We start from the raw sequence: 13,135 nt of genomic DNA, 5'->3' as shown, positions 1-13,135 counted from the left end.
ATAGTAATAGTATATAACGTTATACGTTATATAGTAATAGTATATAACGTTATACGTTATATAGTAATAGTATATAACGTTATACGTTACATAGTAATAGTATATAACGTTATACGTTATATAGTAATAGTATATAACGTTATACGTTATATAGTAATATTATATAACGTTATGCGTTATATAGTAATATTATATAACGTTATGCGTTATATAGTAATAGTATATAACGTTATACGTTATATAGTAATAGTATATAACGTTATACGTTATATAGTAATAGTATATAACGTTATACGTTATATAGTAATAGTATATAACGTTATACGTTAGTACGTAATAATATACAACGATATACGTGATATGGTAAAACTATATAACGTTATACGCTATTACGTAATAGTATATAACGTTATACGTTAACACGGAATAGTATATATCGTTATACCTTATATAGTAATAGTATATAACGTTATACGTTATATAGTAATAGTATATAACGTTATACGTTAGTACGTAATAATATACAACGTTGTACGTGATATGGCAATACTATATAACGTTATACGTTATTACGTAATAGTATATAGCGTTATACGTTATTACGTAATAGTATATAACGTTATACGTTATATAGTAATATTATATAACGTTATGCGTTATATAGTAATAGTATATAACGTTATACGTTATATAGTAATAGTATATAACGTTATGCGTTCTATAGTAATAGTATATAACGTTATACGATAGTACGGAATAGTATATATCGTTATACGTTATATAGTAGTAGTATATAACGTTATACGTTATTACGTAATAGTATATAACGTTATACGTTATTACGTAATAGTATATAACGTTATACGTTATATAGTAATAGTATATAACGTTATACGTTATATAGTAATAGTATATAACGTTATACCTTATATAGTAATAGTATATAACGTTATACGTTATATAGTAATATTATATAACGTTATACGTTATATAGTAATATTATATAACGTTATACGTTATATAGTAATAGTATGTAACGTTATACGTTATATAGTAATATTATACAACGTTATGCGTTATATAGTAATAGTATATAACGTTATACGTTATATAGTAATATTATATAACGTTATGCGTTATATACTAATAGTATATAACGTTATACGTTATATGGTAATAGTATATAACGTTATACGTTATATAGTAATAGTATATAACGTTATACGTTATATAGTAATAGTATATAACGTTATACGTTATATAGTAATAGTATATAACGTTATACGTTACATAGTAATAGTATATAACGTTATACGTTAGTACGTAATAATATACAACGATATACGTGATATGGTAAAACTATATAACGTTATACGCTATTACGTAATAGTATATAACGTTATACGTTAACACGGAATAGTATATATCGTTATACGTTATATAGTAGTAGTATATAACGTTATACGTTATTACGTAATAGTATATAACGTTATACGTTATATAGTAATAGTATATAACGTTATACCTTATATAGTAATAGTATATAACGTTATACGTTATATAGTAATATTATATAACGTTATACGTTATATAGTAATATTATATAACGTTATACGTTATATAGTAATAGTATGTAACGTTATACGTTATATAGTAATATTATACAACGTTATGCGTTATATAGTAATAGTATATAACGTTATACGTTATATAGTAATATTATATAACGTTATGCGTTATATACTAATAGTATATAACGTTATACGTTATATAGTAATAGTATATAACGTTATACGATAGTACATAATAGTATATATCGTTATACGTTATATAGTAATAGTATATAACGTTATACGTTATATAGTAATAGTATATAACGTTATACGTTATATAGTAATAGTATATAACGTTATACGTTAGTACGTAATAATATACAACGATATACGTGATATGGTAAAACTATATAACGTTATACGCTATTACGTAATAGTATATAACGTTATACGTTAACACGGAATAGTATATATCGTTATACCTTATATAGTAATAGTATATAACGTTATACGTTATATAGTAATAGTATATAACGTTATACGTTAGTACGTAATAATATAAAACGTTGTACGTGATATGGCAATACTATATAACGTTATACGTTATTACGTAATAGTATATAGCGTTATACGTTATTACGTAATAGTATATAACGTTATACGTTATATAGTAATATTATATAACGTTATGCGTTATATAGTAATAGTATATAACGTTATACGTTATATAGTAATAGTATATAACGTTATACGTTATATAGTAATAGTATATAACGTTATACGTTATATAGTAATAGTATATAACGTTATACGTTATATAGTAATAGTATATAACGTTATACGTTATATAGTAATAGTATATAACGTTATACGTTATATAGTAATAGTATATAACGTTATACGTTACATAGTAATAGTATATAACGTTATACGTTATATAGTAATAGTATATAACGTTATACGATATAGTAATAGTATATAACGTTATACGTTATATAGTAATATTATATAACGTTATGCGTTATATAGTAATAGTATATAACGTTATACGTTATATAGTAATAGTATATAACGTTATACGTTATATAGTAATAGTATATAACGTTATACGTTATATAGTAATAGTATATAACGTTATACGTTATATAGTAATATTATATAACGTTATGCGTTATATAGTAATAGTATATAACGGTATACGTTATATAGTAATAGTATATAACGTTATGCGTTATATAGTAATAGTATATAACGTTATACGATAGTACGGAATAGTATATATCGTTATACGTTATATAGTAATAGTATATAACGTTATACGTTAGTACGTAATAATATACAACGTTATACGTGATATGGCAATACTATATAACGTTATACGTTATTACGTAATAGTAAATAACGTAATACGTTATATAGTAATAGTATATAACGTTATACGATATAGTAATAGTATATAACGTTATACGTTATATAGTAATATTATATAACGTTATGCGTTATATAGTAATAGTATATAACGTTATACGATAGAACGGAATAGTATATATCGTTATACGTTATATAGTAATAGTATATAACGTTATACGTTATATAGTAATAGTATATAACGTTATACGTTATATAGTAATAGTATATAACGTTATACGTTATATAGTAATAGTATACAACGTTATACGTTATATAGTAATAGTATATAACGTTATACGTTAGTACGTAATAATATACAACGTTATACGTGATATGGCAATACTATATAACGTTATACGTTATATAGTAATAGTATATAGCGTTATACGTTATATAGTAATAGTATATAACGTTATACGTTATATAGTAATAGTATATAACGTTATACGTTATATAGTAATATTATATAACGTTATGCGTTATATAGTAATAGTATATAACGTTATACGATAGTACGGAAAAGTATATATCGTTATACGTTATATAGTAATAGTATATAACGTTATACGTTATATAGTAATAGTATATAACGTTATACGTTATATAGTAATAGTATATAACGTTATACGTTATATAGTAATAGTATACAACGTTATACGTTATATAGTAATAGTATATAACGTTATACGTTAGTACGTAATAATATACAACGTTATACGTGATATGGCAATACTATATAACGTTATACGTTATATAGTAATAGTATATAGCGTTATACGTTATATAGTAATAGTATATAACGTTATACGTTATATAGTAATAGTATATAACGTTATACGTTATATAGTAATATTATATAACGTTATGCGTTATATAGTAATATTATATAACGTTATGCGTTATATAGTAATAGTATATAACGGTATACGTTATATAGTAATAGTATATAACGTTATGCGTTATATAGTAATAGTATATAACGTTATACGATAGTACGGAATAGTATATATCGTTATACGTTATATAGTAATAGTATATAACGTTATACGTTAGTACGTAATAATATACAACGTTATACGTGATATGGCAATACTATATAACGTTATACGTTATTACGTAATAGTAAATAACGTAATACGTTATATAGTAATAGTATATAACGTTATACGATATAGTAATAGTATATAACGTTATACGTTATATAGTAATATTATATAACGTTATGCGTTATATAGTAATAGTATATAACGTTATACGATAGAACGGAATAGTATATATCGTTATACGTTATATAGTAATAGTATATAACGTTATACGTTATATAGTAATAGTATATAACGTTATACGTTATATAGTGATAGTATATAACGTTATACGTTATATAGTAATAGTATATAACGTTATACGTTATATAGTAATAGTATATAACGTTATACGTTATATAGTAATAGCATATAACGTTATACGTTATATAGAAATAGTATATAACGTTATACGTTATATAGTAATATTATATAACGTTATGCGTTATATAGTAATAGTATATAACGATATACGTTATATAGTAATAGTATATAACGTTATGCGTTATATAGTAATAGTATATAACGTTATACGTTAATACGGAATAGTATATATCGTTATACGTTATATAGTAATAGTATATAACGTTATACGTTATTACGTAATAGTAAATAACGTTATACGTTATATAGTAATAGTATATAACGTTATACGTTATATAGTAATAGTATATAACGTTATACGTTATATAGTAATATTATATAACGTTATACGTTATATAGTAATATTATATAACGTTATACGTTATATAGTAATAGTATATAACGTTATACGTTATATAGTAATAGTATATAACGTTATACGTTATATAGTGATAGTATATAACGTTATACGTTATATAGTAATAGTATATAACGTTATACGTTATATAGTAATAGCATATAACGTTATACGTTATATAGAAATAGTATATAACGTTATACGTTATATAGTAATATTATATAACGTTATGCGTTATATAGTAATAGTATATAACGATATACGTTATATAGTAATAGTATATAACGTTATGCGTTATATAGTAATAGTATATAACGTTATACGTTAATACGGAATAGTATATATCGTTATACGTTATATAGTAATAGTATATAACGTTATACGTTAGTACGTAATAATATACAACGTTATACGTGATATGGCAATACTATATAACGTTATACGTTATTACGTAATAGTAAATAACGTTATACGTTATATAGTAATAGTATATAACGTTATACGTTATATAGTAATAGTATATAACGTTATACGTTATATAGTAATATTATATAACGTTATACGTTATATAGTAATAGTATATAACGTTATACGTTATATAGTAATAGTATAGAACGTTATACGTTATATTGATAGTATATAACGTTATACGTTATATAGTAATAGTATATAACGTTATACGTTATATAGTAATAGCATATAACGTTATACGTTATATAGAAATAGTATATAACGTTATACGTTATATAGTAATATTATATAACGTTATGCGTTATATAGTAATAGTATATAACGATATACGTTATATAGTAATAGTATATAACGTTATGCGTTATATAGCAATAGTATATAACGTTATACGTTAATACGGAATAGTATATATCGTTATACGTTATATAGTAATAGTATATAACGTTATACGTTATATAGTAATAGTATATAACGGTATACGTTATATAGTAATAGTATATAACGTTGTGCGTTATATAGTAATAGTATATAACGTTATGCGATAGTACGGAATAGTATATATCGTTATACGTTATATAGTAATAGTATATAACGTTATACGATATAGTAATAGTATATAACGTTATACGTTATATAGTAATATTATATAACGTTATGCGTTATATAGTAATATTATATAACGTTATACGTTATATGGTAATAGTATATAACGTTATACGTTATATAGTAATATTATATAACGTTATACGTTATATAGTAATAGTATATAACGTTATACGTTATATAGTAATAGTATATAACGTTATACGTTATATAGTAATATTATATAACGTTATGCGTTATATAGTAATAGTATATAACGTTATACGATAGTACGGAATAGTATATATCGTTATACGTTATATAGTAATAGTATATAACGTTATACGTTAATACGTAGTAGTATATATCGTTATAAGTTATATAGTAATAGTATATAGCGATATACGTTATATAGTAATAGTATATAACGTTATACGTTATATAATAATAGTATATAACGTTATACGTGATATGGCAATACTATATAACGTTATACGTTATTACGTAATAGTATATAACGTTATACGTTATATAGTAATAGTATATAACGTTATACGTTATATAGTAATATTATATAACGTTATGCGTTATATACTATTACTATATAACGCATAACGTTATATAGTAATAGTATATAACGTTATGCGTTATATAGTAATAGTATATAACGTTATACGATAGTACGGAATAGTATATATCGTTATACGTTATATAGTAATAGTATATAACGTTATACGTTAGTACGTAATAATATACAACGTTATACGTAATATGGCAATACTATATAACGTTATACGCTATTACGTAATAGTAAATAACGTTATACGTTATATAGTAATAGTATATAACGTTATACGTTATATAGTAATATTATATAACGTTATGCGTTATATAGTAATAGTATATAACGTTATACGTTATATAGTAATATTATATAACGTTATGCGTTATATAGTAATAGTATATAACGTTATACGTTATATAGTAATAGTATATAACGTTATACGTTATATAGTAATAGTATATAACGTTATACGTTATATAGTAATAGTATATAACGTTATACGTTATATAGTAATAGTATATAACGTTATACGTTATATAGTAATAGTATATAACGTTATACGTTATATAGTAATAGTATATAACGTTATACGTTATATAGTAATGTTATATAACGTTATGCGTTATATAGTAATATTATATAACGTTATGCGTTATATAGTAATAGTATATAACGTTATACGTTATATAGTAATAGTATATAACGTTATACGTTAGTACGTAATAATATACAACGTTGTACGTGATATGGCAATACTATATAACGTTATACGTTATTACGTAATAGTATATAACGTTATACGTTATTACGTAATAGTATATAACGTTATACGTTATATAGTAATAGTATATAACGTTATACGTTATATAGTAATAGTATATAACGTTATACGTTATGTAGTGATAGTATATAACGGTATACGTTATATAGTAATAATACATAACGTTATACGTTATATAGTAATAGTATATAACGTTATACGTTATATAGTAATAGTATATAACGTTATGCGTTATATACTAATAGTATATAACGTTATACGATAGTACGTAATAGTATATATCGTTATACGTTATATAGTAATAGTATATAACGTTATACGTTAGTACGTAATAGTATACAACGTTATACGTGATATGGCAATACTATATAACGTTATACGTTATTACGTAATAGTATATAACGTTATAAGTTATATAGTAATAGTATATAACGTTATACGTTATATAGTAATAGTATATAACGTTATACGTTATATAGTAATAGTATATAACGTTATACGTTATATAGTAATATTATATAACGTTATGCGTTATATAGTAATAGTATATAACGTTATACGTTATATAGTAATAGTATATAACGTTATGCGTTATATAGTAATAGTATATAACGTTATACGATAGTACATAATAGTATATATCGTTATTCGTTATATAGTAATAGTATATAACGTTATACGTTATATAGTAATAGTATATAACGTTATACGTTATATAGTAATGGTATATAACGTTATACGTTACATAGTGGTAGTATATAACGTTATACGTTATATAGTAATAGTATATAACGTTATACGTTATATAGTAATATTATATAACGTTATGCGTTATATAGTAATATTATATAACGTTATGCGTTATATAGTAATAGTATATAACGTTATACGTTATATAGTAATAGTATATAACGTTATACGTTAGTACGTAATAATATACAACGATATACGTGATATGGTAAAACTATATAACGTTATACGCTATTACGTAATAGTATATAACGTTATACGTTAACACGGAATAGTATATATCGTTATACCTTATATAGTAATAGTATATAACGTTATACGTTATATAGTAATAGTATATAACGTTATACGTTAGTACGTAATAATATACAACGTTGTACGTGATATGGCAATACTATATAACGTTATACGTTATTACGTAATAGTATATAACGTTATACGTTATTACGTAATAGTATATAACGTTATACGTTATATAGTAATATTATATAACGTTATGCGTTATATAGTAATAGTATATAACGTTATACGTTATATAGTAATAGTATATAACGTTATACGTTATATAGTAATAGTATATAACGTTATACGTTATATAGTAATAGTATATAACGTTATACGTTATATAGTAATAGTATATAACGTTATACGTTACATAGTAATAGTATATAACGTTATACGTTATATAGTAATAGTATATAACGTTATACGTTATATAGTAATATTATATAACGTTATGCGTTATATAGTAATATTATATAACGTTATGCGTTATATAGTAATAGTATATAACGTTATACGTTATATAGTAATAGTATATAACGTTATACGTTATATAGTAATAGTATATAACGTTATACGTTATATAGTAATAGTATATAACGTTATACGTTACATAGTAATAGTATATAACGTTATACGTTATATAGTAATAGTATATAACGTTATACGTTATATAGTAATATTATATAACGTTATGCGTTATATAGTAATATTATATAACGTTATGCGTTATATAGTAATAGTATATAACGTTATACGTTATATAGTAATAGTATATAACGTTATACGTTATATAGTAATAGTATATAACGTTATACGTTATATAGTAATAGTATATAACGTTATACGTTAGTACGTAATAATATACAACGATATACGTGATATGGTAAAACTATATAACGTTATACGCTATTACGTAATAGTATATAACGTTATACGTTAACACGGAATAGTATATATCGTTATACCTTATATAGTAATAGTATATAACGTTATACGTTATATAGTAATAGTATATAACGTTATACGTTAGTACGTAATAATATACAACGTTGTACGTGATATGGCAATACTATATAACGTTATACGTTATTACGTAATAGTATATAGCGTTATACGTTATTACGTAATAGTATATAACGTTATACGTTATATAGTAATATTATATAACGTTATGCGTTATATAGTAATAGTATATAACGTTATACGTTATATAGTAATAGTATATAACGTTATGCGTTCTATAGTAATAGTATATAACGTTATACGATAGTACGGAATAGTATATATCGTTATACGTTATATAGTAGTAGTATATAACGTTATACGTTATTACGTAATAGTATATAACGTTATACGTTATTACGTAATAGTATATAACGTTATACGTTATATAGTAATAGTATATAACGTTATACGTTATATAGTAATAGTATATAACGTTATACCTTATATAGTAATAGTATATAACGTTATACGTTATATAGTAATATTATATAACGTTATACGTTATATAGTAATATTATATAACGTTATACGTTATATAGTAATATATGTAACGTTATACGTTATATAGTAATATTATACAACGTTATGCGTTATATAGTAATAGTATATAACGTTATACGTTATATAGTAATATTATATAACGTTATGCGTTATATACTAATAGTATATAACGTTATACGTTATATGGTAATAGTATATAACGTTATACGTTATATAGTAATAGTATATAACGTTATACGTTATATAGTAATAGTATATAACGTTATACGTTATATAGTAATAATATATAACGTTATACGTTACATAGTAATAGTATATAACGTTATACGTTAGTACGTAATAATATACAACGATATACGTGATATGGTAAAACTATATAACGTTATACGCTATTACGTAATAGTATATAACGTTATACGTTAACACGGAATAGTATATATCGTTATACGTTATATAGTAGTAGTATATAACGTTATACGTTATTACGTAATAGTATATAACGTTATACGTTATATAGTAATAGTATATAACGTTATACGTTATATAGTAATAGTATATAACGTTATACCTTATATAGTAATAGTATATAACGCTATACGTTATATAGTAATATTATATAACGTTATACGTTATATAGTAATATTATATAACGTTATACGTTATATAGTAATAGTATGTAACGTTATACGTTATATAGTAATATTATACAACGTTATGCGTTATATAGTAATAGTATATAACGTTATACGTTATATAGTAATATTATATAACGTTATGCGTTATATACTAATAGTATATAACGTTATACGTTATATAGTAATAGTATATAACGTTATACGATAGTACATAATAGTATATATCGTTATACGTTATATAGTAATAGTATATAACGTTATACGTTATATAGTAATAGTATATAACGTTATACGTTATATAGTAATAGTATATAACGTTATACGTTAGTACGTAATAATATACAACGATATACGTGATATGGTAAAACTATATAACGTTATACGCTATTACGTAATAGTATATAACGTTATACGTTAACACGGAATAGTATATATCGTTATACCTTATATAGTAATAGTATATAACGTTATACGTTATATAGTAATAGTATATAACGTTATACGTTAGTACGTAATAATATAAAACGTTGTACGTGATATGGCAATACTATATAACGTTATACGTTATTACGTAATAGTATATAGCGTTATACGTTATTACGTAATAGTATATAACGTTATACGTTATATAGTAATATTATATAACGTTATGCGTTATATAGTAATAGTATATAACGTTATACGTTATATAGTAATAGTATATAACGTTATACGTTATATAGTAATAGTATATAACGTTATACGTTATATAGTAATAGTATATAACGTTATACGTTATATAGTAATAGTATATAACGTTATACGTTATATAGTAATAGTATATAACGTTATACGTTATATAGTAATAGTATATAACGTTATACGTTACATAGTAATAGTATATAACGTTATACGTTATATAGTAATAGTATATAACGTTATACGATATAGTAATAGTATATAACGTTATACGTTATATAGTAATATTATATAACGTTATGCGTTATATAGTACTAGTATATAACGTTATACGTTATATAGTAATAGTATATAACGTTATACGTTATATAGTAATAGTATATAACGTTATACGTTATATAGTAATAGTATATAACGTTATACGTTATATAGTAATATTATATAACGTTATGCGTTATATAGTAATAGTATATAACGGTATACGTTATATAGTAATAGTATATAACGTTATGCGTTATATAGTAATAGTATATAACGTTATACGATAGTACGGAATAGTATATATCGTTATACGTTATATAGTAATAGTATATAACGTTATACGTTAGTACGTAATAATATACAACGTTATACGTGATATGGCAATACTATATAACGTTATACGTTATTACGTAATAGTAAATAACGTATAACGTTATATAGTAATAGTATATAACGTTATACGATATAGTAATAGTATATAACGTTATACGTTATATAGTAATATTATATAACGTTATGCGTTATATAGTAATAGTATATAACGTTATACGATAGAACGGAATAGTATATATCGTTATACGTTATATAGTAATAGTATATAACGTTATACGTTATATAGTAATAGTATATAACGTTATACGTTATATAGTAATAGTATATAACGTTATACGTTATATAGTAATAGTATACAACGTTATACGTTATATAGTAATAGTATATAACGTTATACGTTAGTACGTAATAATATACAACGTTATACGTGATATGGCAATACTATATAACGTTATACGTTATATAGTAATAGTATATAGCGTTATACGTTATATAGTAATAGTATATAACGTTATACGTTATATAGTAATAGTATATAACGTTATACGTTATATAGTAATATTATATAACGTTATGCGTTATATAGTAATAGTATATAACGTTATACGATAGTACGGAAAAGTATATATCGTTATACGTTATATAGTAATAGTATATAACGTTATACGTTATATAGTAATAGTATATAACGTTATACGTTATATAGTAATAGTATATAACGTTATACGTTATATAGTAATAGTATATAACGTTATACGTTGTATAGTAATAGTATATAACGTTATACGTTATATAGTAATAGTATATAACGTTATACGTTATATAGTAATATTATATAACGTTATGCGTTATATAGTAATAGTATATAACGTTATACGTTATATAGTAATAGTATATAACGTTATACGTTATATAGTAATATTATATAACGTTATGCGTTATATAGTAATAGTATATAACGTTATACGATAGTACGGAATAGTATATATCGTTATACGTTAGTACGTAATAATATACAACGTTATACGTGATATGGCAATACTATATAACGTTATACGTTATATAGTAATAGTATATAACGTTATACGTTATATAGTAATAGTATATAACGTTATACGTTATATAGTAATAGTATATAACGTTATACGTTATATAGTAATATTATATAACGTTATGCGTTATATAGTAATAGTATATAACGTTATACGTTATATAGTAATAGTATATAACTTTATACGTTATATAGTAATAGTATATAACGTTATACGTTATATAGTAATAGTATATAACGCTATACGTTATATAGTAATAGTATACAACGTTATACGTTATATAGTAATAGTATATAACGTTATACGTTAGTACGTAATAATATACAACGTTATACGTGATATGCCAATACTATATAACGTTATACGTTATATAGTAATAGTATATAACGTTATACGTTATATAGTAATATTATATAACGTTATGCGTTATATAGTAATAGTATATAACGTTATACGTTATATAGTAATAG

Source organism: Bombus terrestris, chromosome 3, assembly GCF_910591885.1.
Source record: "Bombus terrestris chromosome 3, iyBomTerr1.2, whole genome shotgun sequence".
In the NCBI taxonomy this organism is placed as follows: domain Eukaryota; kingdom Metazoa; phylum Arthropoda; class Insecta; order Hymenoptera; family Apidae; genus Bombus; species Bombus terrestris.
Note: the sequence above shows the minus strand (reverse complement) of the source record.